Source organism: Cavia porcellus, unplaced genomic scaffold (genome assembly GCF_034190915.1).
Source record: "Cavia porcellus strain 051 isolate PalLab524CR breed Dunkin Hartley unplaced genomic scaffold, mCavPor4.1 scaffold_33, whole genome shotgun sequence".
Lineage (NCBI taxonomy): Eukaryota > Metazoa > Chordata > Mammalia > Rodentia > Caviidae > Cavia > Cavia porcellus.
Genome location: NW_026947516.1, coordinates 11,962,825 through 11,976,148, shown reverse-complemented (window position 1 = coordinate 11,976,148; position 13,324 = coordinate 11,962,825). Strand labels below are relative to the sequence as shown.

At 37.5% G+C, this 13,324-nt stretch overlaps 1 protein-coding gene across 2 annotated transcripts in view; it reads left to right on the top strand.

The window, feature by feature from the left end:
* The window catches only part of Mid1 (midline 1), a 346,699-nt gene that overhangs the window by 131,715 nt on the left and 201,660 nt on the right, over positions 1 to 13,324 (top strand). The window contains exon 1 of one of the 2 annotated variants that reach the window (XM_063242907.1): positions 3,943 to 4,082. The exons of the other annotated variant lie outside the window; for it this stretch is intronic. The gene's annotated coding sequence lies outside the window, so the exon portion shown is untranslated. Of the gene's footprint in view, positions 1 to 3,942; positions 4,083 to 13,324 lie in introns of those variants that run through there. 2 annotated transcript variants of the gene reach the window in all.

The following is a 13,324-nucleotide window of genomic DNA, read 5'->3' as shown; positions in this document are numbered from 1 at the left end:
CATAATAAATTTTATTGATTAATTGTAGCTGCTAGAACTTAAAAATATCTTCAAGTTTACAAATTTCCTTTGAACATTGTAAACAACAAATAATTCTATTGAAATCTGAAGACATTATGCTAAGGAGGGCTTTACCTCTAAATCAGTATTGTCCAGTGTCAGAGAGAGTGGCCTCACCAGTTGTAGAGAATAGCTGAGAGCTGAGGAATGATCATTACTTAAAAATGGTAAGCATAGAGGGCTGGGGATTTATCTCAGTGTCATAAGCGCCTGCCTGGCAAGTGTGAGATTGTGAATTTGATTCCCGGTATCAAAGCACACACACACACACACACACACACACACACACACACACACACACACACACAGAGGCAAGCATAGAAATGTTGGAAGACAATATTTTTGTAACAAGCAGCACAAATATTTCTAGTACCATGGCTCTTCTGATCTCAGCCCTTTACTAATTACCTGTAGGCGTGTATTACTTACCACTTTCCCTAATAGCAATAGTAATGATACTAATAATAGCATAATAGGTGTGTGTAGTCATTTCCAAGACATGTTCCCATTCCTTTTCACTGTTTCATTTAATCTTTGTAACGAATCTAAGAGATTAGCACTATTGTCACTATCTTATAGATGATAAACGAAAGTCCATGGAAGTTACTAATAAGGCAGAGACAGCCAGAAATTGAACACCACTACTGTATCATATACTCAATTTGAGCCCTTTAAAACTAGAAACCAGAGAAGTCTACTCTGTCCTCTGACGTTTGTCATTTATTTGCATTATGGTAAAACTCATCACTCAGGGTTGCGGTCACCAAATTGTTTCTGTAAAGGATCAGATAGTTACCACTCAGATTCATGGTCCCTGCAGTCTGCCATGTAGCCACTCAACTCTGCCACTGTAGTCCCAAAGCAGCCTGAGACAATATGCAAATGATTGGATGAGACTGTATTGCAATAAGCTTTTGTTTACAAAATCATGCAGAGAGTTGTTTGTCAACTCCTGATATAAGAAGATGGGTAAAGCACAGGGGATTGTCATGTCTATTTCTACTCTTCCTAATCCCCACCTCATTTACTCCCTCCCTCTACAATAACTATTTCTATTAGAGTACTGTTTGTCTTTCCAAAAAGTACTCTTCCTTCCTTCCTTCCTTCCTTTCTTTCTTTCTTTCTTTCTTTCTTTCTTTCTTTCTTTCTTTCCTTTTTATTTGCCTTCATTCCACATTCTTGGGCATCTGTGCATATTAGAATATAGAGTTCTGATATTCTCTCCTTTTTTGCTGTCCTATAATATTTTACTGCATAGATGTGACACAGATCATCATTCTACTGCTGGGCATTGGTATGGTTTCCATTGTACTACTTAAGCATGTGGTATTTTATGCTTCTGTGGGCAGTGGCCCTCAATAAGTACCTAAAAGTGGTTGATTGCTAGTCAGAAAGGTCTGTGCATCTATAAATTTGTTCACCATTGTTCAGTCTCTTCTCTCTTGTTAGTAGTGTAATGTACTCACACCAGAAACCTGTGAGAGTGGCCCTTATCCCAGCCTTACCAATAGTGAATGGAGCGCCACTTTTGGCTTTCATCCACTCAATTGAGAAATAATATCTCAGTGTAGTTTCAATTTGTACTGATTTTATTGCAAGTGAGAGAGAACACCTTTTGGAATATGTAAGGGCTCTTTTAATGTCTCCTTTTATTTCATAACCTTTGCCTGCTTTCCCCCAGGGAATACATTTTTCTCTTTTCAAAGTTTACGCACTTACCACATATGAAAGAGACATGCCCTCTGTTCTGAAGATTTATCATTTCTTTTGACTTATCTTGATTTTTTTCTGTGAACAGATTTTTATTTCTCATGTAGATAGGTTTATTGATCATAGACCGACATAGATATAGATACAAATATAGATAAATATGTATAAACAAGATAGATAAAGATATATACAGTAGGTTTAGATATACATGCATCTGGAATATTACTCTCCTTATGCAGAACATCTGAAACAAAGATTAGATGAAAAGAATAGAGGCGTGTCATAAAGATATCAGAACTTTTATTTGCAAGGAAGTTTATATCAGTAGTTTAAACAGATTTGCTTAGTATTATTTTAAGTCATGAGACTGATGTCATATATAGTGCCGAGAACAACCATGATATAGAATACAGCAAAATGACCCAGAGCTTTATATTTTTTGACAATGAGGCAAAGTAGAATATTTTATAATCAAGGAAAAGAATTGTATTAAAGGGTTCCAGTAAGTTTGAAGGTCTTTACACAGATATTTTAAATAGCTTTGCAGTTGTTTATATATAATTTTACTAAACAGGTCTTGAATTATGTATCATAGAGAGATACCAGTATTAGTGTACAAGTGTTGAATGGTGCTACAAAAAATGAACTCATACAAAAACTGAAACATTCCTTTTGAAGGTTGTTGTTCTGCTGTCAGGTTTCAAACTTCTAAAATATTGACTTCTGCGATTTTATATTGTTTTGTCTGAATTTTCTTCCCTGTCCATTCATCTCTCATCCTCCTTCCCTTTCCTTTAAGCAAAAGGGAATCAGCAAATTGGAGTTAAGAAAGAGAGAAGTGATAACATTTGCTATGTAGCCCAGACTCACTTTTGCTATTGAGACAGCGTTGTCACCAAGCAGAGAAAATTTTTTACCGAGAGGCTCAGACAGGATGGGGGACTGGGGTGGGAGCTCAGCCAGAACTGTGATGTCACAGATTGCTTTGTCTCTTGGGAAGCTCATCCATCAAACCGTCACCTCTGATTCTGTGCAAGGTCACTAGGAAAGAGGCAGCATGTCCCAGCTGGGCATTCTGAAGTGTTAGTACGTACAGGGGCTGGTAGTGTGAAGGCGATTCATTTTATTTCAAAGGCCCAGTGGCATGCTGCCGAAAACAGGCACAAGCACAGCGCGGCTCCTTGGAAATAATGAGTCCAAGGCAAAAAGCCCTCATTTCAAAATGTAGAACTGTGCCATGTGCTTGTCTCTGCTGTGATTTATTCATTTCTGCTTTTAAATGATATAGTAAAAAGGTAAGTCTTCTTTTTACAACTTGGAGGGGAAAAGGGAGAATTGCGTATTGCCGATAGCCTATTAGAAATATATATTAATATTTGTCATAAGTTAGAAGCAGATTTGGATTTATAAAGTGTGGATATGGTTTTGAAATGAAAGTGTGACTCCTGTCCTGGAAAGATAAGGTAAACTTGAAAAGATAAGCTAATCTGTTTTTTAAAAAGTCATCATGCCTTACAAGTTAGAAATAAGATTCCTGTTTATGTATCATTTTAAAGACTTTTTAAAAATGAACTTTTGTTCATTTCTTCATTTTTGTTCATTTCTTCAGTATCTTTGATAGTGCAGATGGTTGTTTCTGTATTTGATTTTCCACTTTTTCTTTCTGTTTCAGTGTATTCCCACTTTGGAGAGGAAATTATAAAACAATCAGCCACTGTGTTTTGTCAAGGGCTTTTAAGTGAGGTGTATGTGGGCAATTTCTAGCTGAATGCTACAGAACTTGGTTGAAATTTCTCGGTTCTGAGGGGAAGTGAGAGCTAAGGGGTGTCACACTCAGAGATGGTGCTTGAAGTGGAGCATGTCTTGCAAGCCCCAGTGGAACAGTGAGGCGTCTAGGGGCAAACCAACTCTCACCTCTATGCCTGGTCACAGCTTGTCCTATCCCTGCACTCCCTCCATACTTTGTTTTCTAGGCGATGAGCAGTCCAGAGGGCCGGGTTCGAGGCCTCTCTGAGGATTGGCCTGGCAGGAATTAACGCCAGCAAGTGCCCCCCTTGTGCTCCCTCCCCTCCGGCTTCCCAGGAGAGGCTCTTCTGCAGAAGTCATTTGGCGTGTGTGCCGGTTTTCCTTGTGAGAGGATTAGAGAATAGGAGTGCTTTGTGAGAAAAATCCTGGGAGAGGTTGCTGGGGAGAAAGCAAACAGAGCAAAGGCCGACTTCAGCTTCCCCTGTCCCTTCAGTCAAGTGGCCCTGAGAACCCAGTGGCCTGGCCTGCAGGAGCCGGGCTTTCCTCCGTCTGCCTTGGAAAACACGGTAAGGCTAATTTTTTCCTCACTGCTCTGGGATGCTACTGCCATTGCCTTTTGAAGTGCTGGGTAGGAAGCAGGGGAAGTTGGTCAGTGATCCTGGGGCCATCCTGCATTGTCTTCGACTAGCATATGGGAAAGGTGCTGTTTCCGGCACACAAACTGAGTCCTGTTTCTGGTAGCCAGGAAAGCATTGTACTTTTCCCATACTCAATTAGCATCACTTCTGAGCAGAGGGCTAAAACAAATTGCATACATGTACAGAGACTAGGCCTCATATTGAATGCACTTATCTAGAGGATAATCACATTTTAAAGTACTTCTATCTAAATTGTATTAGTTTGAAGGTACAATGGCATGAGGGTGAGAGAGGAGTCGGGCCTTTCTGGAAAATTCCCAATCATCTGTTTCCTACAAGAGGGTATTTTCCCCTCACAGGTTATACCTGTTTTGTAACCAACCACTGCTAATAACCCCAGTAGTGCCAACAGTAAGTTCCAGACTGCCTGAGAGCAGGGTGTCAGTGGCGGTGGGGGACCATTCCTTCTGGGATGAGGACAATGGAATTTGGAGTTAGTAGTGAAGAAGTTTATAGTCTGCATTTCTTACACAACAGAGTGTTTTCATCAGAAAGAGAAAATGAGGCTTCTGTCCCAGAATCAAAAAGAAAAGGTACCACGCAGCTTCTTCTGGCTTTCCATAGCATCAGCTCGCTCCCACAATCTGACTTGGCAAATGTTTCTCATTCTCTCATTCCATTGTTATTCCTCGGATTGACTTTAGCATTTGTGCAAAGATAGATAGTATGCATATTATTTGTGTGTATGCACACACATATCCTACATACCCTTTTATTATTTCCTGGGAAATTTGAGCCTGGATGTTAATTCAGTTTGAGGTGAATTATCCCTAAAGTAAGCTACAAAACTCCTGCGGGTGTTTTCAGAGGTGAAGGTGTGGGGAGCAGAGAGTAGTGGCAGGGCGACCTGGGCTGTTGTTTCTGTGATGAATATATCCAGAAGCCTCTCCTCCTAGCTGTGAACCAAATTCCTGAAAACCAGCCTGCCCCTTCCCCATTCACAGGCTGGTGATCATCTTCATTGTTGTTTTCTTGAAAAAGTTTGGGTGCTGCCACATAATTTAGGTCCTTCTCACATTTTCCTCTCCTCCCTAGGATAAAACTAAAACCTTCACTCTCTGCAAAGTTGTCAGTGACAGTCACTTCCTTTCTAACTCTAGCATATGCCAAACAATATGCTTATTACCATTCCACTTGAATTTGCCCACTATAAAAAACACTGATAGCAAGTTTCAACACCAGTTATCCAGGTCTGCAACTTTGACTTCAATTGAAACTAGGTCAATGGAGTTTTTCTGCTTATTTCTGGAGTGCTAAGATGATCTGATTATTAAGATATTGTAAAATGTGTGCCAATTATTTAATTAGTAGTAATTGAGGTTTTTTGAAACTGTATAACTATATTACTATTTAAATAAATTTCTTTGAATGCATATTAATAGAAAACCTTTATGAACAATCTTCCATTCTTTAAAATAAATTCATTATTTGCCTAAGGTATCTTTTGTCAGAAAAGGAAAGTGAATTCCTCTTTAATTTCAGTTTTTCATTTTTCTACCAAATGAAAATGCTAATTCAACCAAATGGCTTTATCTTCACCTTGAGGAATTGTTTACAGAAGGCTAGCAGTTAATTTGGGGGTCCTGAGTGTGTGATAACAGTTAATCAATTTATCTATGGACAGTGAGGATGCCTGGGAGGCTTTCAGGTTTTGATCAATGTCATTTGCTATTCTCTGCCCCATGCTCATTCCCATTTCAAAGACTTTACCTTCATAATATTCGATCCCCCGAGATCATGGAGTTTATTAGAATTGATTTTCTTTCCAGGTTGATATTTTAAAATACTTTTGCCAATCATTCTTCACTAGTGCTTTCTGAGATTCTCACTCCTCTGGCATGTATTTATTGAGTGCTTGGGTGTCCTGGTCCAGCCTGCATTTGCTGTGAGAGATGAAGACTTTCTGACATTCGGTGAAACTTTTGTTTCAGTGAAGCTCTCTGCAGAGATAGCCAAGGCCAGAAGGGAGAGATTAACTTTTGTGGTTCTAACAATCATTGGCCTGCTCAGGTGGCTCAAAAGCAAATGTGCTTTCAGCTACAAAGGAAAATGCTAATTCTCCTGAATTATTGATATATTAAAATATCTTACTGGCTACATAGAACCTGAGTGCTGAGTTAATCAATAATCCTATCACATTGCATAAGATCCTTTGTGGGTTCCTCTCATTGCTGGGCATTTAAATAATTCAAAAGCAAAGTTTCTCCAGAATTAACCTGACAGTTGCACAAATTGGGAAAGTACAGATCAAAACCTTTCTGCAACCTTAATATTTACAGCTAATAAATATTATTCTTTCTCATTTGTTTCCTATTTGATGGTTTTGTTAGATGTTATGCAACATCACAATTATATATAATTTGCAATAATATCAGAAAAAAAGAATCATGGTTGCCCAATGAACAATTCTTGAATATAGCATGTACCAGATATTGCCCTGATCCCTTTAAAAATATGCAGCCACTTGCTATTCTCAACAATAGCATAGCTATTTTAGCCATTTTAAAGAGAATGAGGTGCTAAGAATTGAAGACTGAAATGAGCTGTGCCATGGCACTACTACAGGTACCAAACGTAGATCTATTTTGCTCTACTAAAGCAGTTTTGAGCCCTATACTGTTCCTTTATGACCCACTGTCTTTTTTCTTGGATTCCATATCCTTTGGTAAATCCCTCCATCTTACCTCAGTGTTTCTGGTTTCTCTCCTTTGACAATTCCTTCCAGCTCCCTAACTTCGTTTATAAGCAGAAAATCAAAATGTGTAACTATGCACAGGACAAGCACTGTATAAATATCTGTGTCAAAACTGCTTTTGAAACATCAACAGCAATATATTAGATAAAATGCAGAGTATAGCATATTTAGATTTACTAGGTTAGGATAAATGAGGGGTTAGTTTGCTTTGGGTGTTAGCCATATTTGCCCTGGTTTTTCACCAGGTATATAGGAAGGGGCTCCAACATACATACACTCTGAGTTGTAATTTTGTCTCCTCTGTATAGAGAACTGGGTCTTCACACCTACCTGATCTCATTTTCTGCTTCCAGAAGATGGGCAGAGGAAAGAAACCTGGGAAGCTTTTTTTTTGAGACAGGGTTAAATCCCTGTGGTCCAGACTGACTGTGAACTTACTTTGTAGCACAGGTTAGCCTCAAATTTACAATAGTCCTCTCTCAGTCCCCAGAATGGTGAGATTACAGGCATGTGCAAATGAGTTTGGTTTACAAAGGACTTCTAAATGTGCCAGTTAATTCATTGCACTCACAGTAGAGTCATTGTTTTACCTCAACACTTTTATTTCGCTAACACTATCCAATTGCTTTGTCTGCTATAACATCAATGCCATGACAAGTGACCACAAATTTATTAACAATATAAACAACACAAATTTATTTTCTTGTATTACCAAGGCCTAAAACCTCAAATGAACTTAAAATCCAGGTGTCAGCAGGGCTATATTCCTCCAGAAACTCTAGAGTAGAATCTGTTCATTGTTTTTCCAACTCAGAGGCTGCCAGCATACTTTGACTTGTGGCCTTGCATCATTCCAAGCTATATTTCCCTTGCTACGTTGCCTTCTCTGATGTCGACCCTTCTGTCTCCTTCTTTACATTACAAAGTCTGCAGTAATTACATTGAATACACCAGTGACCTGAAGGATCTTTCTATTTCAGCATCTCAGGTTTTGGAGATAAGAATATGGACATCTTTAGGAGACTATTGATAACACCATTCTTTACATGTACTTTATATCCACTAATTCCATGATTTTGTAGGCAGCTGTGGAAAGATTTCAAGTGAAACATTTCAATGGATGAAATGATTGAGTTTCCATGTTAACAAACTCATAGAGAGTGCTATGGAGATGGAGCCCCAACTAGGATGCCAGTTTGAGTGCAAGAGATGGAGGTCGAGAATATGACTTGTCAGAGAGTTGGTAGAGAAGATCTGGGGTGAATTTAAGAGAGGAAGTTTGTAAGTTGGATAATTTGGGTGGACAATGAGGAAGTAGAAAGAGTGGGCGATTCTGGGATACAAACAGCAAGTATGTCCTGTTCTAGAAGTTCTGGCTACGGCTCTGGCACCAATCAGCTCTTCCCTCATGTAGCTCAAAACACATCTGTGAAGACACTGAAAATAGCAATAGTAATAATTCATATTTATTGAATATTTTACTTTACTCCAAGAACATCATATTTAATCTTCATATCAGTTCTCTGACACAGATATTACTATCACTGTAATCCCATTTTTCAATGGAAGCAAAGAAAGTTACATGATTTATCTTAGGTGTAGACATTTTTAAGGGGTGAAAGTGATCTGAAATCAATTTATCTGGCTCTGGGGCTCAGCACCTTAATTCTTCCACTTGGCTGCCTTGCTAAGCTGACATTTATAATTTTGTAAGATTTTTTTGATAAGAGCTATCTGTACATTTCCAAAGTGGGGGCACAAGGATAGCAGTTACTACTATCAGGTTCAACTGTGAGGGGCTGGGGGAGCCACTCAGTGGGAGAGCTTGCCTATTTTTGCAAGGCCCTGAGTTTAATCCCCAGCACTGAGCAAACATTTTTGAAAGATGGACTATGAATGTTCTAGGGCCAATTCCTGTAGACTCCTAATCATTGAGGGGGTACAATGTATGATAAAATATATTATTTACACAGAGCACTGGACTAGACCTAAGGGCAAAATTAGAGAAAGGTCTTACTTCCTTGCTCTCTGGAAATTTATATCCACACTGAGAAAAAACCTTATTGCATTCATAAAAAATAGATGATCCAAAATTAAATGGTTCCAAGGCCCTAAAATGAGAATGTAATCTCCTTTCAACAAAGGAGCAGGCAAGAGCTGGGCCACAAGAAGGTCAAGATGATGGGATGCAAGGGCATTCTGTCTGCTCATAGGCTGACTCAAGGTACTGGGCACTTTCCATGCATTCTCAAAGGCATGGTCAAATGCTAATGACAATACTTCAAAATAACAGCAGAGTGAAATTGGAATCCCCAGGTCTTTCATGTTTCTATGTGCAAGCTTAAAGAAAATTAGTTCAATGTACCAAAGTGAATTGTTGTAAGTGAAATGTTCATATGCCTCAGGGATCTTAAAATGATGAATACACGCTTTAAGGTGCTGGTATCTTGATGTAGTTGTTCTTTATTAACCTGATTAGCTACTGGGGGGAACTTCCTGGTGTATGTGAAGAGTTGAGTATCACTCGTTGTAGGTAGTCTTTAAAACTAGTCTTTACCAAGAAAGATGTATGCAAATTTTTTACATTGTATTTTTAATCTTCATTAAAATATTCTATAATTGTGTAGAAGCATTATTGTGAAATTATGTAATGTCTGCCTGTGGGCTGTAAAAAAATCTATAGTAATCATTAATTAGGTAACAAACTCCTTTTTAATAAATATTACTACTATGTTTTTTATAGCTAGATTATTCTTTTCTATTGGACATGTATTTAACAAACAGTTGTTTAGCACCTACTGTGTGTTGAGTACACATTTAATTTCAATCATTCCCGGCAACTGTTTTTCAAAATAAAATACCCTCTTTACAGCAAAAGGTGGAGATTCTCAGAGGCTAGTGAAGCCATACCCAAATTCCTGCCTTTTACCCTTTACCCTAGAAAACTTGCTCCCAGGCCCTTAAACCTACTTAGGTAAGATAGATGTTCCAAAGCCTGAGGAAAGAACTCTTTATGATTTTTCTCCATTTATAACAGCAAACCAAAAGAGTCTAACTATATTGACCACATTCAAACACATTTTGGGGCAGTTACATAAATGTTAACCAAACCATTATTCCTATCAATCAAGATAATCTGCAGCTTGCAGCAATGATGGAGAATATCAAAGTCCATTTGTCAAAACGGTTACTCTCTGAAACTGTAATTTGCTTCAAAGTGAGAATTCCAACAATCATGACATTTACCCAATAGCTTGCTAACCAATTCTTGAGACATATGCTCAGGCTTAATCTTATTCACCTACATGGTGGCAAAATACTTTCTATAATCTTCCAAATGGTCTAAGAGCATGATGACTTCTCTCAAAATGCATGACAAGGAAGGAGTAGAGTTAGAATTAATATCCCAGAATATCTGACCTTGAATTTAATGCTTAGAGTGGGTCAAAATTAGTTTTAATGTGAAATAATATGTAATTACTGGTAGGTGTGGTTAGACATGGAGAAATGTCATTTAATGCTTTAAGTGATATGTTGCTTACAATATGATTTCATCAAACAAATTAAGGCGAGAATTGAATACCATATTGAAAGGAAAAGTTTGTCTAGATTTATTACCACTAGAAATCAAACATAGCCCCAAGTGTCTTAGATTTTTCATATTTATGAAAAATAGAAGCTAAAGTCCTAAATTGAAACCTAAAACATAATTATCAGTGTGGCATAAGATTTGTGATGACAACTCATGCCCTCAATTTTAAAATATTTAATTTAATGAACTTCCAGTGCAGTTTGGATATACTTGTATTGTAATAATACTGTATTACTCTTCCCAATGGTTCCATACCAGAAGGATAAATTAACACTTGATTTTGCTAATTTATATTAAGATGAGCAAATGTAATTTCAATGTACATGCATAACCTCAAAAGCAAAGAGCATTAAAGTTGCTGTAAACACAAGCTTGCTCCCTGATATTTTTTATAACATCTATTCCTTCACCACATAATGAAAGCAAGTATTCTAAAACTTTTTATAGGTATAAGGGAATCAGCCATTTATGTTAATTACATAAGTTTCCTCCATTATAATGCACTGTAGATGTTCAAGAAAAGTAAGAAATTGGAACATAATAGGCTTTTTTAAAAAACTTTTTTTTTTATCAGTACTGGGGATGGAACTCATGACTGCCTGCTTGTAAGGCAGGCGCTTATGCCGCTGAGCTAAATTCCCAGCCCCCCATAATAGGCTTTTAAGGCTTATATTTTTATTTAGGAAAACTTTTCTAAATTTAAATAAAAATGATATGCAAATAGCTTTGTTTACTAAACATGGGCAGAAGGGCTATAAAGACACAGATATATATTGGAATGATGTGAATAATTTATTTTATAATGTATAACCTAATAAATATTTAATGATTAGCCATAAGCCTTTAAAAGGATATGGCTAATAGTGACATGGTAGGCAAATATAGACTGCATTTACAGCTGCCTAAAACTCTACTTATATCTCTTCTTCCCATATTTGTGTTTGGAAATGCTGGACCACAGAATAATGTAATAAATGGTTGCAAGGCGGTTTCTGCCCCAAGATGCTCTTTTCGTGACTTCTAGAGCTTGAGCTGCCTTTTTTTTTTTTTTTTTTTGGAAAACCACATGGTGCATTCTGGCTTCAGAATTGAACTAACCACTTTCTGGTTTATACATCTAATGATTTCAATAGCATGGAGTAATTTCAGTGATGAAAGATTTTTTAGGGGCCTCATTTCCTACAGATTTTTTTTTGCCTGTTGCTTTAAATTCCATTTAAATGCATGCTACAGAGGAGTTAAGTCCATGGCATCTTGGTTATTCTTCATGGATGAGTTCCAGTTCTTTTGGTGATAGAACTAAAAGCTCGCAAGATGCTGTGTATCAGCAATGAAACAATTAGGCTTTGAAAAGCTTTGGGGAAATTACTCAAGCAGTGAATTAATCATTGTGATTCTGGTCCCCCTTCACAAATGCCAGTTCTCCAAAAGGACTCCTTCCACTCACCCCTGTTCTCAGTTCTCTTATAAAGGTGTAAAATTTCATAGACCTTTAATGAAACATTATGAAATATCTTTTTTTCCACAGTGCAACTGGTATTTTTTCTAGACACGTATTTTCATAATTAAACATCCTAAAATACAAATCCCATTATTATTTGTTATGTCTAGTCAGTAATTAGACCTCAGCTGGTAGGGCAATTTCAGAACAGAGTTTACCAATTTACATACTAATCCAGCAGAGTCTGGTGGGACATGATTAGCATAGATTCAGTCAACATCTTAATTAGCTCCCATCCCAGCATGCACTCCGAGATGCTTTACCCTACCCCCACTTCTGTGGGTCTTACTTTCTTGACTTTTTCTTCAACAAATTCCCACTCTCAAAAACATAACATCCAGAGCTCTTTCTGTAGATGAAATGGATCTATATCTAAGTACAGTAGTCTGCCAGGGAAGGAATTTTACATTAAACTCTGGAAATGTGAAAAATTGGCCAAGCAGCTGATATAAAACCAAAGAGTCCGAGTGTATTCTTCTAAAATGTAACGCTGCCCACTCCCCAGTCTCAATCTCAACTCTAAGAGGCAAATTAACAAACCATCCCAAACAAGTGAGAATCTTACTTATATTTTAAAACCATCAGAAAAGTATATTCTTTATTCCCAGCCATGATCATGAGCCCACTGCATCATTTACCAATTATCACTGCAGATAATTCCTCATACCTAACTTAAATCTTCCACTTTGCATGTGTAAGACCCTTGTCTTTCTGTTCATTCACTGAAAAACAGGTAGCTTTCTATATGAAAAGCTCTTCATTTAGCTGATGACCATGATTACATTATCTCCACAAACAATTCTTCAGGTTAAATTTTTCCAGTTCCTTGACTCCTCTGACATTCCTTTCAATTGTTTGATCTTCTGTGTGATTTTTTCTCTGCACTCTTTCCAAGTTCTTTACACTCTTTAATTGTGGCACTCAGAACTGGGCAGAGTACCTTTGAGGTAGTTTGAATAAACAGATTTCCTGAGGACAAACATCCAGTACTGTAGTGTACCTCCATATGCAATTCTTTTTTACAATTAGAACTTGTTATTAGTTAGCTGGATCACTTGGTTCATTTCTCTGTTATTTAAAAATAACTTGATTTTCCTTCTTAGGTGCTATTTAATAACCCAGAAAAGATACTTTGTATTTGCTCCGTAGTGGTTTATTGTATTTATTTATTGAAGTTTATTAAGGCCATTTGAGTATCAATTTCAATTTGTGATGCTGTAAACTACTGGCATCTTCTGTTAGCATTAACATCATTCGCAAACTCGATTTGACTATTGACAGCAAATTATTGTGCTATCCAAGGGCATGAAGACTCAGGGGTG